Raw genomic sequence first — 16914 nt, 5'->3', positions numbered from 1 at the left:
AATGCTTGTCAATGCCATCTCTAAGAATCCCTTCTAATACCTTACAACCACTGACATTATGTTAAACCAGTGAGTAATGCCATGGTTTTCCCTTGCTAACTTTCTTTAAAAAATGACACAACATTAGCCACCCTGCATGCTTCCAGCACATCACCTGTGGCTATTAATGATACAAATGTCTCTGGCAGGGGCCCAGGAATTTCTTCGTTAGTTTCCCACATTGTCCTGAGATATACGTGATGATGTTCAAGAATTTATCCGTCTTGATGCATTTTAGGATTCCAGCAACTCCTGTTCTACAATGTAGACTCTTCATGACATCACTATTTACTTCCTAGAATTCCCTAATTACATATCTTTCTCCATGGTAATTACTGACAAGAATTATTCATTTAGGATTTTCGCTGTTTCATGTGGCACCACACACAGACGACCCCATTGATCTTTAAGGGGTCCTATTCGTTCCCTGATTATGCTTTTGCAAGGGCAGTCTCATGCAGCTGAACGATGTGGAATTGTATTGGAAGAGAATGGTGAGATGAATTATTTCAAACTCCGAAGACAGATTAAGAAACTGAATCAATCCGATGGCTCTGCTGATTTTGACAACAGCTATTTTGGTACTGCAACAGAGATAGAAATGTAATTGTAACGGTTTGATTCTGGCTTTTGGGGAAAGAAGATTCGAAAATGTGTTGTAGGTGAGGTGGAAGTTTGCAAGGGTAGTGAGTTTGAGTCTTATTCTTTTGGGACCTACAAAATAGTGGCAATTTTGGTGATGAGAATGAGAGCACAGTTAACAGACTGCACCTTATGCAATGGCTTTGCGTTATCAGCGAAGGAGCAGGAGAATCGAGGTTTCCAGCATAAGCTCTACATCAAGAATTTCAGAAGAGAGGCTTATGCTCGAAACGTCAATTCTCCTGCTCCTCGTACGCTGCCTGACCGGCTGTGCTCTTTTCCAACACCACACTTCAACTCTTATGCAGCAAGGCTGGAAAGGCTGGGACATTTTTCACTGGAGTGTAGGAGTTTGAGAGGCGACCTGACAGGAGTTTATAAAATAATGAGAAGTGCAGATAAAGTGAATGGTTGGCTTTTCTGAAGGATGGAGGATTTAAAGACTTGATATATTTTTAAGGTAAGAGGGAAGAGAATTAAAAATGACATAAGAGGGAAATATTTTTATGCAGAAAGTGGTTTCTATGTGGAATGAACTTCCTGAGGAAGTGGTGGATGGTTGCACAATAATAATGCTTAAATGACATGTGGATAGATAGAGAAATAGGAATGTTTTGGAAGGAAATGGTCTTGGAGCAAGTAGTTGGGACGAGTTTAGTTTGGGATTACATTCGGCATGACTGTTTGGACTGAAGGGTATTTCCATGGAGTGTATCTGTACTCTGTAGAATATAGATGTGACACCAAGTTATGGGGATATAAACATGAGATTGTGTCCAGGGATTTAATGATGTGCAATTGTTTAAGATGCAGTCTCTGAAAGGGGCAAGCACATTTCATCACAACAGAATATAGACAGGTACAGATTCAGAAAATGCTTGAGAAACATTTGAACTGTTTGAATCTGATGTGATTGAAATCTGAAGAGTTCTTATTGGACTCAAAATATTATCTCTTTCTTTCCAAATGCTGCCAGACATGTTGGTTGTCTCCAGAATTCTGTTTCAGATTGAGAGAAATCACAACATTTTGCCAGTATTAGACGATAGAGAATGCTCATAATTTCATTGCCTCATGGAGCTAGTGCAGGTGTTCTCAATCCCCTCGCACCCTGGCCAACTATACCATCCCAGTTAGCAAGTTTGCTGATGTTTTGATTACTTTTTGCATTTCAGGGAGTTCATCGCACGATTAGTTAGGCCCTTTTTTGGAATATTGTGTGCGGTTCTGACTACTTCCCATCAGAGGGATATTCTGAAACTTGAAAGGGTTCAGAAATGTTTTACAAGAATGTTGCCAGGGTTGGAGGATTTGAGCGATAGGGAGAGGCTGAATAAGCTGGGGCTATTTTCCCTAGAGCATCTGAGGCTGAGGAATCACCTACAGAGGGTTATAAAATCATGAGGGGCTTGGATAGTGTAAATACACAGAATCATTTCCCTGGGGTGGGGGAGTCCAGAATTAGAGGGTGTTGGGATAGGGTGAGAGGGGAAAGATTTGAAAGGGACCCAAGAGGCAAAGTTTTCAAGCAGAGGGTGGTGCATATAAGGAATGTTTCCTGAGGAAATTGTGGAGGCTGTTGCACTTACAACGTTTACAAGGCATTGAGGAAAATATATGAAGAGGAAGTGTTTGGAGAGATATGGTCTGAGTGCTGGCAAATGATTAGCATGGACGAGTTGGATCCATGGGTCTGTTCCCGCATTGCATAACTCTGTGATCCCACAAATTACAGCCGGTCTGGGGAATCCAGACAAGTGCCAAACCAAGTGTTAATTGAAAACAAAACAGGGAATGTTGGTCGGCGGAGTCACCATGAGCGTCTCCTGGATTCTGTGGAGTAGCCGCATTCGGAGTCTTTCTGTTGGTCTCAGACAGCCCCAGGTCCAGAGCCTTCGATACCAGTGGTGATCTCCACTAAAATCAAGAAAATGCTGTGCAGTTGGCAATATCATTAGGGAACTGATGTGGTGGGTCTGGAGGGAATTGTAGATCAAGGGAGAGGCAAGGGCATGGTGCTGAAGTGGGGATAAGTGAAGATAGGTGGAGGGTATGACCTGGTTTGTCAATGGGAGGAATGGATCCAGTTGGTGGCAGGGAACAGTGACGGTGAGGTGTAGGGTCTGAGAAGGGAGTTGGCGGATGGGCAGGGAAGTTATTTGAAATTGGAGAATGCAATGTTGAGTCTTGAGGGCTGTAGTGTGCCCAGGCGGAATTGAAGTTTTGTTCCTCTATTAGGTGCAGTGTTTTGATTTAGCAATGGAGGAGGCCAAGGATAGTCATGTTGGAAAGGGAGTGGTTTGGGGGAATTGAATTGCGTGGTGACTGGTGTGTCCTGCTGGCCTCTGCGGACCTGGCTGTGATACTCGGTGAGTCATTGCCAAAGTTTATAATCGGTTTTCCTGATGTAGAGGAGACCACATTGGGAGTACCTAATGCAATAAGCTTGGTTGGAAGAAAGGCAGATGAACCTCTGTCTCACCTGAAAGGGCTGTTTGGGGCCCTGGGCAGAGATGAGGTGGGTGGTGTGCTCGTAGATTTTGCATTTTTTCTGTGTGGAAGGAAAGGTACTTGGGGTTAAGTGATGGGTGGCATGAACAAAGAACTATCAAAGGGAACAGACCTTGTGGAAGGCAGAGTGGAATGGGTAGGGGAAGATGTTCTTGGTGGTGGGGTCTTGGAGTTGTCGGAAGTGTTTGAGGATGATGTGTTGGATGCGGACTCTGGTGGAGTAGTAGGTGGAGACAAGGGGGACTCTGTTCTTACTGTGCTGTGAGGCAGATTTTAGAGTGGTGGAATAGGGAATGGAGGTGGTGTGGCAGACAGATGTCTGGAAGATGGAGGGAGGAAAAGCAATTAATCAAAATCGCTGTTCAACTGGAATGCTCGCAAGTGGAATGTCTACTCATTCAAACAGATGTGGTGGAGGTAGAATAATTGAGCAAATGGGATGGAGTTTTTGCAGGTTGCTGGGTGGGAGGAGGTGCAGTCCAGTTAGTTATGGGAGTCTGTAGGTTTGTAGGAGATGCCCATTTGCAGACTGTTGCCAGAGATGGTAATGTTGCGGTCAAGGAAGGGGAGGGGTCTTATGAGGTGGACCAACTGAATTTGAGGGTGGGATGGAGGTTGGGGGTGTGGTCGATGATCTGTGCCAGTTCAGCCTGGGGTAGGACACTGCCCTGGTGCAATACTTGATGTAATGGTGAAAGAGTTGAGGGATTGCTTGATATGGCGAACAAAGATGCGGACATAGCTTGGACCCTTCCATGTACCCATGGACACATCCTTGATTTGGAGGAAATGGGAACAGTTGACGGAAATATTATTCAGGGTGAGGACCAGTTTAGTGAGGCAGAGGAGTGTATTAGTGGAGGGGGACTGGTTGCGTCTATTGGAGAGGAAGAAGCAGAGGGCATGGTGACCATCCTTGTGGGGTATGGACGTGTATAATAACTGCACATCCATAATAAAGATACAACGCTGTGGACCAGGAAACTGGAAGTTGTTGAAGATATGGAGGGCATGGATGGTGTCACAGATGTCAGTGGGAAGTGCCTTAACTTGGGGGGAGAGGATGGAGTCATAGTAGGACAAGATGAGTTCAGTGGGGCAGCAGCATGCGAGATAATAGGTCACCAGTCTGGTTGTGCTTGTGGATCTTAGGGAGCAGGTGGAAATGCCAGGGAGTGACTGGGGCAGTGGGGTGGGGCTATGAGTTTCCAGGCAGTACAGGAGAGATCTTCAGAGGCAGTGAGGGCATGGATGGTGTCTTGGATTCGGCCGTAATGGGTTGCAGTGGTTCATGGGGAAGTGGGAGGCAGGATATGGTGTTGTAGAGTTGGCATTTGACCTCTACAATCTGAAGGTCCATCCTCCAGATTACCACCAGTCAGCTGGTTTGATGGTGAACCAGGGGTTGTAGTGGAGCGAGTGGAGTGCTACACGTTCGGAAGACTGCTATTTCGCATTATTCAGCTGTGTTCGTGGAAGAGAGTGAGGACCTCAGATGCTGCAGAGTCAAGATCGATGAAATGTACCTCTGGAAAATATACAGTAGGGTGCTGCCTGACCTGCTGTGCTTTTCTTTCCCTTTCCATTCTCCTTTTGTTTTGGGTTATGGATTTGTGAAATGTCAATAGAAGTAAGTGAATAGATGATCGAGCATTCATCCTCTTACACTCTATTATATGTCATTTGCCCAAACGTGCGTTGAAAAGGATAGCTTCATATTGTCAGGCAGCTGTGTAAACGTTAATTTTAAAATTGACAAATGTTAGCTTTTGCTTAATATTTTGATACGACAACACCTACGCGACAGTAATCAAAGCACAGGTTTTTTGGCCAAGAATCCAACAGAGGCCGCAGCCGTGAAAACGCCCAATGCTAACCATTAGACCACCAAGGAGTCTGAATGCATGCGCTATCGTTTGGTAAAGATAAAGGTATAACGCATATTTCTGTGCAAAATTTATTTCTGTGGAATGGCTCTAAATTCATTTTATGATTTCCACTCTCATAGGACTGTTTTGCATATATTTCCAATCATTGTTTTCAATCGGCTGCATCAGATTTCATTCGAAACAATTTTGTTACTTATTTATTTTTGAGATCCTTTCAATCACTAAAGGTATTGATACTCAATTCACATGCACACATGTATTTCGCGGAACTCACTCACACCGCAATCCGTTTACAAAACTATTAAACAAAAAATATTTATACGTTTGAAACTTGATGCAATACAATTCCGATGTGTTGCAGTACCTAGCTTAATGATAAATTCAAGTTATTGTTGTTGGATGCACGAGGAGATGCCATTTTGATTCCAACAGGTTTATTTGAAACCACAAGCTTTCGCAGCCCGTGTTCCTCCCTGCAGGGAGTTAGTCAGAGAGGATGCATCCAGCACAGAATTTATAAGTAAACGATAAAAGGGTCATACCACTTAAGCGAATGTTATAACCAAACCGAAAAGGCTATAAAGTCTGTAATCCGTTACAATGGAGGTGCAGGTTTCGGTTAATTAATATGTAAATCCCGGGATTTATTTTAAGTCTCTGCACCAAGATCACTCCACCCACTCTAAGGGTGACATCTAAGGCAAGACAATGCGTTTTAGGTATAACGTCACGTTTCATGTCTGGGCGAAACCCAGACTGCAGATTCTGTAGTTTAGAGTCGAGAGTCTGGTGCATCCAAAGAGCGGGAGAATCGATGTTTCAGGTAAGTCTCTTAATATCTGAAACAGAAGTCAAACCAAAGTGGATTTTCTTAAAGACCACGTGTGTGCGCGTGCATGTGTGTGTGTGTGTGTGTGTGAGAGAGAGAGAGAGCGTGTGTGAGCGAGATTGTGTGTTTTTTTGAGAGAGAGACCGAATGAGTCTGGGTGTGTGCTCTCTTCAGCGTATGTGTGTGCTTGAGATAGTGTGTTTGTGAGTGTGAGGGATTACAGAATATCCCCGTGAGAGAGTCCAAACGTGTGTGATTGAACAAGGGTCTCTGCGTGTGCGCGTGTGAGAGAGAGAGTGTGTGTGTGTCCATGTGTATGACTGTCTGCGTGTGTGTGCGTGTGAATAGTTTGGTGCGGTCACCTGTTGTTGCGTATCCCGAAGTTTGCCTTGGGTGATGTTTACTCGTAAATCCGAGGGAGAATTTGGGTGATTGTTTTCCTGACAGAATCATACGTCACAGAAAATGTCTTTTGAATCTGTAGCCAATTTTTCTTCAGATGAATAAAATAGAAAAAAAGCAACTTATGGTATTGCATTCTGTTGAGCAAAATGGCACCTCAGGCATGATACATCCCAAATCACTTTGTTTGAAAATATCTGCAGGATTCAAACCCGCGCGGGGAATCTCCGATGGATTTCTCGCCCGTCGCCTTCACCACTCAGCCATGACCACATGAAAACCCAACGACCTTCAGTCGTGTCGTTCTCTAGTTATACACTTTAGGTTCTTTTTTGAAGTGTTCTCCTGCCGCTGAGCAACAATTATATCAAACCGCGTCGGCATCACCTTCCAGATGGAAGGATCCCGTAAATTCCATGAGCAAAACGTCCGAGGGGAGTCATCCGAAAGTGAAGATGGGTACATCTCAAGTGGACGCCATTGAATGAGAGAACATTCATTTATCTAAGTTGCCAATGTTAGTCTTCTTTCAAGCAGTCTTCTTGAATATTTGTATCTTTTTGCTTCATTTAACATTTAATGAATTACAAAGAATGCTCGTCGGTGAGTGAAACAACAGCAAGAGAAGGGAAGAAGATAAAGAGGGAGGAGATTGAATGAAAATGAAGTTGGAGGTGAAGGAATTGGCTTTCAATCTCGCCACGGATCAGAGGTGGGGGAAGACAATTTTTTCCGATGGTCTATGACAGACTTTAATTGTCACATGATTGAACAACTGGTGAAACTAATCTGTGTGCGATAAACATGAGGGAAGCAAAAGCGTGATGGTTGTCTGATTGACTGCGTTGCACCGAGACAGAGTGAAATTCGAATGAAAGACAATTTTTTCCTGGTCTGAGGCCATGAGTGAGCAACCATGAGTTCTGGTATAACTAAGGCGCATTTTTAATTGCGCTCTGTTCGTGATGTATCTCCGACAAGCTTGGATGAAGGAGCGTCGCTCTGAAAGCTAGTGTGCTTCCAATCAAACCTGTTGGACTATAACCTGGTGTTGTGTGATTTTTAATTTTAACATTATAATTTCTTCCTGTGACATTTTTTTTAAAAAGTGCAGGAAAACGAAAACCCAAATTGCAAACTCCTCACTGGGGAATCGAACCCCAGTCTCTAGCGTCTAACCACCATACTATCGAGGAAATGATAAATGACCATTTCATTAATATAGTACAAAACACGTGAAATTCAAAATGGTTTTCTGTTTGATTTTGGCATGCAATATTTTCATGGAATCAGAATAATAATTTAGACGGTGAATGAAGGAAGGAGTTAAAACAAATGGACAGGGTCAGGGACAAATTGGTAAAGGTAGTCTACATTCACATTAGCAGCAGGTACTTTCGTGTGCAAAAAGGCTGAGACGTCGCAAAATGCCCTGTTTGTCGGAGAAGAAAACTTGAAGCTCAAGATGCCCTAATGAAAGTCCAAAAAAAAATAAACACAGGAAAGTTAGAAGGGGAAAAGGGCACCGACTGTTCCAAGGATCCGAGCTTAGATACAAAGTCCAGAAGGCAGTTCGGACGGACGGAAAACTGATTGACTCAAAGTAAGATTCCCGAGAATTTTACTGCTTCAGCAATTCATGCTCCTTTATTGTTGGTCAAGAATTGTGAATATTAATTACATCGTCCGAAGGTCTGCTGACACTATCGAACAACAAACGTTAATGAGTTAAGTTGCGCTGAAAATTGACGATGAAGACGACATGTGATTGATTAATTTTGCCATTACCAGGCATGGAACATCTGCTGGCCGCATAATACTTGCCGCAAGGACATTTTGCCAAAGGTTGGGAAGTTGATAGCTGAGGCGGAGGTGGGGAACGGATGAAGGCAAATTGGATTAGTTTATTCACTCGATCGTTATTTTGGATAATTAACGAAAGAGTTAGAACCACAAAAATTAAAGAAAGGTTGAGCAGAACTGAGTCGGAAGAGACGTTTCACCTGTATGGAGGGCTCTATCCCCAAGGAGCACAGACTTAAAATCCGGGGCAGAAGTTTAGAGGAGACGCACGGAGCATCATTTTCCCTCAGAGAGTGATGGGAATCCGGAATTCCTTGCCTGTCAGGATGGTAGCGGCTGAAGTTTCCATAAAATTGCACAAAAAAATCATATGTTCACTTTTTGCAAGCATAGGATCCAAATGTTGGAATTAATCGAATTGCTTCAAGGCTGGCATGTGACGCAGGACGCGTTAGATCAGCTACTTGACACTTCTGGCTGAAGATTATTGTGAATGCTTCACTTATATTTTGGAAAGATGTGCTGAGCTCTTCTATCGTTGAAGATGGGGTGCTTGTAAAACATCCTCTTCCAGTGACTTGTTATTCAGCAATCACGACTGGATGTGACAGAGTGCAGAATTTACATCTGATCTGTAGTTTGTGGAATCGCTTATCCCCGTCGATCACTTGTTTTTATGTTGTTTCGTAGCTTCACCACGTTGACACCTCATGTTTAGAAATGCCTACTACTGATGCTGGCATTCCTTCCTCGATTATCCAGTGAACCACCTTTGATTTACTGACTTGATAGTAATGGTTAAGTGGAGGATATGTCGGTCCATGATTGTGCTGGAGTATGATTCCAGTGATTCTGATTGTCATAGAAAAGCAAGGATACCCAGTCTTCAGGTGCAAGATGTGTTGAAAGCCTGTTTCATTTAGCATTGTAATAGTACTACACAACTAGATGGATCGTGTTCTAAATGTAAAGAAAACACTGTCTCCACAGTGATTGTGTGCTGGTCACTTTTGCCGATACACTCATGCAGTAGGCAGATTTGTGAGGTTCAGATCAATCATACTTTATTTTGCCTCACTTTGGTTCTCTCATCACCTTCCACAGCATTACTCCAGCAAGTATGTAATTTGGGACCGAGCAGCCTGACTGTGCCTTTTGCTGGGCCATAATTATTGGTGAATATCGAACTGCCCTACTCTGAGTAGTTTCCCTGCCCTTGACACCCTTACAACTTCCTTGAATGTTCTTCACCATGATTATTCAGTGGGGCAACATTAGACTGCTATTTTACCTGACTGTGAGACAGATCTCCCAATTTCAGTGAAAATCCTCGGATGTTGTTCAAGCCTATGGATGGTTTGCGGGTAGATCATAGGAATAAAAGGGCAGCAGTCATTTAGTTATGACTGTAATAGAGCACTCAGCCAGTGAGCAATTGTGGGGCAGATATGCAATCAATTCACTATCATGTTTAAATAAATATTAATGAGTTAATTATATCAGTACTGGTTGGGATAATCAGAAATAATAATATTCCTTTTATACTGAATTTTTTTTTATGTGATGACATAAGTCGTCCAACAAGGCTTGTGCCATTCTGGATCGAACTTTGAGAATAGAAATTCGACATAAGTTTGAGGTGAATATGGAGCATCATTTAAATGACAGTGACCACTATATGGTTTAAATTTGACATCGTAAAAGAGAAAAAATGATCAGCAAAATGAGTTTTTACATTGGGACTAGCAGATTTTCTTAAACTATGGTAGATCTAGTGAAAATGCAGCTACTGAAAAGTATATCGGACTAATGTGAGGCGTTCAAAATGAACTACGAGAATAAAGGCTCATATTTGTACCCTTCAGGTGAAATGCAGGAGCAGCAAGCCCTGGATATCCGTGGAATAATTGTGATTCATTGTAAAAAAAGAAAAGGAAAGGAGAGGTGGACAACAGATTCGATGGAAGCAAACCAATGGAAGACGAACAAGAATGTAAGAAGTGTGGGGGAGCATGAGATAACAATTTGGTGAGCTCAAACAAACCATGATAAAATGCTGGCTGTTAGGAGAAGGCGACTTATGTGAAAGTGAGGACTGCGATGCTCGGCATCAAAGTCGAGAGTGTGGTGCTGGAAAAGCACAGCAGGTCAGGCAGCTTCCACGGAACAGGAGAATCCACGCTTTGGGCAGCAGCCCTTTATCAGGAATGGGGCTTCTGATCCGAGGAGTTGGAGAAATAAGTGAGAGGGGGTGGGGCTAGGAGGAGTGTAGCTGAGAGTGCGATAAGTAGATGGGGGTAGGGTGAAGGTGATAGGTCAGTGAGGAGGGTGGAGTGGGCAGGTCGGAAGGAATATGAACAGGTAGGCAGGTTATGAGGGCAATGCCGTGTTGGAAGGTTGGAACTTGATTTCGGTGAGGGCGGGGGAATGAGGGAACTGGTGAAGTCCACATTGATGCTGGGTAGCTGGATGGTCCTAAGGCGGAAAATGAGGCATTCCTCGTCCAACATGATTTATTTACAGTGTGGTGATGGAGGAGGCCCAGGACCTGTATGTCCTTGGCAGAGTGGGTGGGTGAATTGATGTCTTCGCCCAATGGTAGGTGGGGTTGCTTGGTGCCGGTGTCTCAAAAATATTTCCTGTAGCACTCTGCAAGTAGTCGCCCCGTCACCACAATCTGGAGGAGACTGTATTGTGAGCAATGGATATAGTAAATGACATCTGTTGAAGTGCAGGTAAAACTGTGATGGATGTGGAAGTCTCCTTTGGGGCCTTGAACAGATTTGAGTGGGGTGGTATGGGAGCAGGTTCTATGATTCCTGCAGTGGCAGGGAAAAGAACCAGGTGCCGGGGCGTGGACCTGACAACAGAGTCGCAGTGTGAATGGTCCTTACGGCAAATGGATAGAGGTGTGGAGGGAAATATATCTCCTGTGGTGGGGTTCGATTGTCGGTTTTGGAAATGATAGAGGATGGTGCGATGTCAGTGGAGGTTGGTGGGTTCAGTCCTTTATTGTGGTTGGAGGGATGAGGTTCGAGAATGGAAGTATTGGAAGTGAATGAGGTGCACTTTATTGACCACGTCGGAGGGGTAATTGCGGTCTTTGAAGAAGGAGGCCATCTGGTGTGTTCTATGGGGTATCTGGTCCTCCTGGAGAAGATGCGGCTGAGGTGGAGGAATTGGAATTAAAGGATAGTATTTTTACAAGAGGCATGGTGGGAGTAGGGGCAATCCAGGTAGCTGTGGGAGTCAGTCCATTTGTCAAAGATGTCCGTATTGAGTCGTCACCATTGACGATGATGCAGAGGTTGAGAAAGTGGAGGGAGGTGACTGGGATGTTTCTGGTGAACTCAAGTTCAGGTTCGAATGGGTTGGTGAAGTTGATGAACTAGTCAACGTCCTCGTGTGAACATGGGGTGGCGCCAATACAGTCAACAATGTAGTAGAGGAAAAGATCAGGAATGGTGCCGTTGTAGCTGTGGAACATGGACTGTTCAACGTTACTGAAAAAGAGACAGACATGGCTGTGGCCCAGATGGGCGCCCATGGCAATACCTTTCATCTGGAGGAAGTGAGCGGATTCAATGGAGGAAGTATTGAGGGTGAGGGCCAGTTCAGCCAAATGAATGAGAGTATCAGAGGAGAGGTACTGGTGGGGACGCCATGAGAGGAAGAAATAGAGGGCTTGGAGGCCTACATCATGGCAGAGAGATGTGTATAGTGACTGAAAGTCCATGGTGAAGATGAGGCACTGGGGGCCAGAGATACCAATGTCTTTGAGGAGGCAGAGGGCCATGGTGGTGTCCTGAATGTATGTGTGGAATGCCTGGAACAGGGAGGATAACACACAATCAAGGTATGTGGAGGTGCGTTTGGGAGAATGATATCAAGTGAATGACAATTACCAGAAAAGTTATAGGCTTTATTGGGATGAACGTTGCAACCTGTGTGGGGACCCAAAGAACTTTGGTAAAAGTGATAAATGATTACTGAACACACATCTTTACTGGAGCGAAGGAGGATGCAAATACAGAATTGGAAATGATGAATGTGATGCTTTTTTAAAAATTGTTTGTTTGTTTTTTTTTTAAAGTGATGCATTGGAGGTTTTGCAAGATTTAAAAGTGGACAAATTAAAACTCCGGTGACTTTCCTTAATAACCAATATACCTGAACCTCTATTGGTCTGACATGCTGATGAGATCAGACATATATAGGGATGGTGATGTCAGTCTCCAATCCTACCTTTGGGCTACTGCACAAAAGCACAATTTAAAGGAGGGTTTCGACACGGGGGATTCAAAATCCGTGACACCTCAGTGTGTAAATCTACCGGGTATTAAAATTGAGAAAATGTGTAGAGAAACAACCTGGATCCTGATAAGTTAAAACACTTTCATCGACGACTAGTAATGAATGTTATAGAAAAACATATGAAAAATAGGTTCAATGCCAACTCGACTATTGTATCCAAGTCAAGCCATCACATTCTGGGTGGATGGTTAGGTTTTATGGTGATTGCCATAACTGTGTTCTAAATGGTATGTTGTCAGAACATAATCTCATTTGAGTACCTGCTACAGGTCATCAGTGGTCTATATTTTCGTTTGAGCAACATAATTTCGGGAAATTTAATCAAATTGTTTTGAAATTCTTTTTCTCTTCACACTTGCAGCTAAGCTTCCTTTGTGTATTCATTATTTTACACTGTTGTATTCATGAAGAAATCATTTTCTGTTTTGTGCTTTGGAAATATTTTGCTCTTGCCTGAAGCTGGAGAATGTCTGTCAATACTTTTCAAAATGCACACACTACTTAATCAAGACCACCGCCTTTAATTGGCTTTCTTTAAAACAGAAGGGAAAATAGAACACAATCAATACATTTTGCAGAACTAGTGTTCCAAGGAAGAAAGATGAGATGAAAGTAAATCATGTCAGCAAAATCACTGTACTAGCAAAATTAAAAGGATGGAAAACTGATAAAATCCTTGGAAACTGACACTCCACATCTCATTGCTGAAGAAAATTGCTACAAAGATAGTTGATGCATTGCTCATTATGTTTCAACATTCCACAGATTCTAGAATGAATCCTCAAAAACATAGAAGGTGACAAATGTCAGAAAAGTATTTGGGAAGATAGCAGGAGACAAACGATGGAACACTTCACCTGTTGGCCTTGCAAGAGTAAGAGGCAAAATTTAGAATCTTTAACAAACAATGAGATAAGTAGGTGTGGAATAATAATCATCATAGTGGTAATAATATTTGACGACTTTGCTGGACATATTTTGACGGCATTAGCAGCAAGCTAAATTAAGGAGAGCTGATGGATATTGTATCCATACATTTTCATGAGACGTTTAATAAAGTGGTCCAAAGGAAGCAGGTTAGAAATTGAATACATGAAATTCGATTGATATGGATTAATGATTGACTGTAAGTCAAAACAAGAAGACAATAAGAATAAATGAGTGATTTTCACATTGGCATGGTGTGACTTCTGGTGTATTGTGAGGATCAGTGCTTGAACACGAACTGTTCACTCTATATCAACGATTTGCAGGTGTTCGGACGTTTGTGGAAAGTCCCCCCAGATGTATTTGAATGATCTTCATGAATAGACGAGTAGATGACACTTGCGGCATAATGTGGAAATTTCCGAGGCCATTCACTCTGATAAATGAACAAGTATGCAGAGTATTTCTTCAGTTTTAAGTGATTGAAATGTGTGGATATACAAAAATATGTCGTTGTACTTGCGATAAATCAATTATAGCTGACATGCAGTTGCAGGAACGCTATGATGTAGACTAACACAATTCTAGACTGCATTTAATGAGGATTTGAAGACAGGAGTACAAAAATAATGCTTGTTTGCGTCAGAGCTTATTTAGACTGCTGCTGAAGTCTTCCCAGCGCATTAAATATATTGAGGTGGAGTGAGTGCTACATATGTTCAACAGATTGTCGCCAAAGTTTCGAGGAATGAGAACAAACTCAATGAAATGCACTAAACAAAAAACACGAATAAGCAGAATAGGTTCAGGTGAGACATTTCATCCAGTTGAGATATCTTGAACGAGAGCTTTAACATTTATAAAATGCAAATTAAGTCCGAACTGAAGAGAACTGACTTTTACTCGGAGGGTTGTAGACATTTAGCATTGTTTATCACAGAGAGGCACGGATCCTTTGACTATGGCTTTATTTACTTATATATTTGTGCTATGTTGTGTACCAAAGATCTTCAGGTTAATGGTGATGTTTTGAGAAATTATGTTGAAGTGTTTCAAGTCATGATTGCGTTGGATGGCGGAATAACCTGTTGAGCTGAAAGGCTTAGTTATATTCCAATGTGACTTAGTATGTTCTACATGGCATTTTACATGTGTTGGTTTACAGAATGTGACATATTTTCTCCATTTAAAGCAACAACCTGGACTCGTTGGACACTCAGAGAGGAAAGTCAACATGCAGTCAACTCCTGAGTCGACCTTGAGCCATTTCTTATTCATTGATTTTGCCAAATCTATTTCTTTGCAAGGTTATGATATTGACCTCTTGCCTATGGATAGGCGGTGAGGTAGCAGCTTCTACATGGAAACATCATCACGTTATAATCAGTAATCAGGTGTGGCTTTCATAGCCTCGACAAAGTCCCAAATAAGTGCAGGCGTTGGTTTATGTCATCTGTTCTCTGTAACACGGTCTACAAAATGAGTCAATGTTTATTACTTTGTTACGTATCATTTTGCTGAAGAAAACTTATGATTCTATCCTAGTCCAGTCATAGCATGTCTGTTCTTGATGTTTCAAAACTGGGAAGGGCCTCCATGTGTGTCACAAGCAGTGAAACCAGTAAAGTCCCTGTGTGATTGATTGCTACCTGGGAAGGTCATATAATGAAAATAATACCATTAAAACAGTGCCTGGCAGCAACATTTCGAAAATTAGTGGAAGTTTGAAGTTTGCTTGGGGGAAGAAGTTATCTATTTTTAACAATCTGATCCGAATCCCTAACTTAACTGTATATTTCGAAGGATTCAATCAAACAAACTGGAACCATATTTAGGAACTGGACAACGACTATTGCGGAATTTAGTGACACATTTGGTGGAAGACACCTATAGTTCAGAAGACTGTGTTTGGCACCGAATGCTACGACAGAGTTTATGTTTCAAAAATGTAAAGATAATGCTCTAGTCCATCTCTTCAGGTCAGTTGTGCTGCATTGGTAAAGAGTCACTAAATGAAAACCTCCAGCCTGTACAGGTAGATGTGAAATATACAAAGGCATTTTTCTCAAAAGAAGGCAAATATTTACCCTTGCTGACCTCTAAATTCCATAATTACTCCCCTTTTTGCGCTGCAGATATTGGAAATATATTATCTGAGAATAACCACAACTTTGTTTACAGAATCTTGCTGAGAACAAGTGCATCAGTTACTGGACTGGTTAGCACTTTTGGGCATCTTACGACTTCCTTTACAGATCTGTAGGGAATGGAAGACGATTGAGGTTCAGAAACGTGCCAAATACATTTGTGGAAAATATTAATGAATCTGGATTTACTTTAATTCTGTATTGGCTGAATACACTCAACTTCACTGCATCCAAATTGCCAGAAGACTTTCATTGAAATCTTCAAATGCTGTGATATGTTTAAGACCAACAAATAAAATGTGCTTCTCTCACCGACATAAAATAACTGTCTGGATATTCAAGGTTACACATGATGCAAATCTCTTTTCAAAATGTTCAGTTCTGACTGACAATGAATTTGTCTGTGATCAGAATCAAAGAATGACGCTAAAGCAAGTTGATTCCAATCCTCAGTTCATACTCCCAACTTCTTTTGTGCTTGATTTTATACAGAACATTACCATCGACAGAGCTTTTTTGTCATTGCCTTTCTAATCATCTCTCCATGGATTACCAAATAGCGTGGGCATATTCAATGTTACTCAGTCTCAATTTCTCGACATGTAATAAATAAGGAAATAACGCTGTAGCTGACAAACAAATTAAATGCTCCAGTCTTCAAGTTAAAATACTTGCATTGCAATTTGTAGTTTGTCAGCAGTTAACTATATCATTTTGTGAAAAAAACCTGCTTAGTGTGCTAATGTTCTGGTAAAGGTTTCCTGTTGTTTCTGAGTCTGGTGGGGTGATTGCATATTTTCAGACTCTTGATGTGTCTTGTACAATATGCAGTTGTTTTTTTTCCGCAGAGTGTGTGTGTAAGTGCTAACTTTGTCAGTGACATCTAGTAGGAATAATATTTCATTAAAATGCAAACAATGCTAATGTAAGGGATTAAATGCATTTCATAATTTAATTACTTTTCCAATGAACATAAATGGATAGGTCATCACATTTTTCAGTTGCTCTTGAAACTTCGCCTGAGTTACAGCATATATGCAAATGTTTGTGCAGCAAACGGGAGAAATACAGACTTATACCCATCTACCACATGCGACTCCATAGAGAATACAACATGAGCATAGACCAAAATAGTATGAAATTTCCCGAGATTACAAAGAGTAAAGTTATGGATTTTCTTCTGTTTTCCATCTGTGGGACCTTGGTACTCTCTTTATTGTTCTGACTTCTAAGTCTTCTGCGAGCTTTGCTGGTCGCAACAATGTGGCTGACAGTGAAAACATTCAGTGACACAATCAAAATAAAGGGTACAAATGGGGTGAGAATGTGGTGCAAAAACACAATTGTTCCCCAAAACTGTGATTGCAAAGTCCACATTGATGCCTCACGAAACCAGGGTGCATTATCAAGC

The sequence above is a fragment of the Chiloscyllium plagiosum genome, unplaced genomic scaffold, assembly GCF_037043375.1.
Source record: "Chiloscyllium plagiosum isolate Xiang-an unplaced genomic scaffold, Cpla_swu_hap1 HiC_scaffold_35, whole genome shotgun sequence".
NCBI lineage: Eukaryota > Metazoa > Chordata > Chondrichthyes > Orectolobiformes > Hemiscylliidae > Chiloscyllium > Chiloscyllium plagiosum.
Note: the sequence above shows the minus strand (reverse complement) of the source record.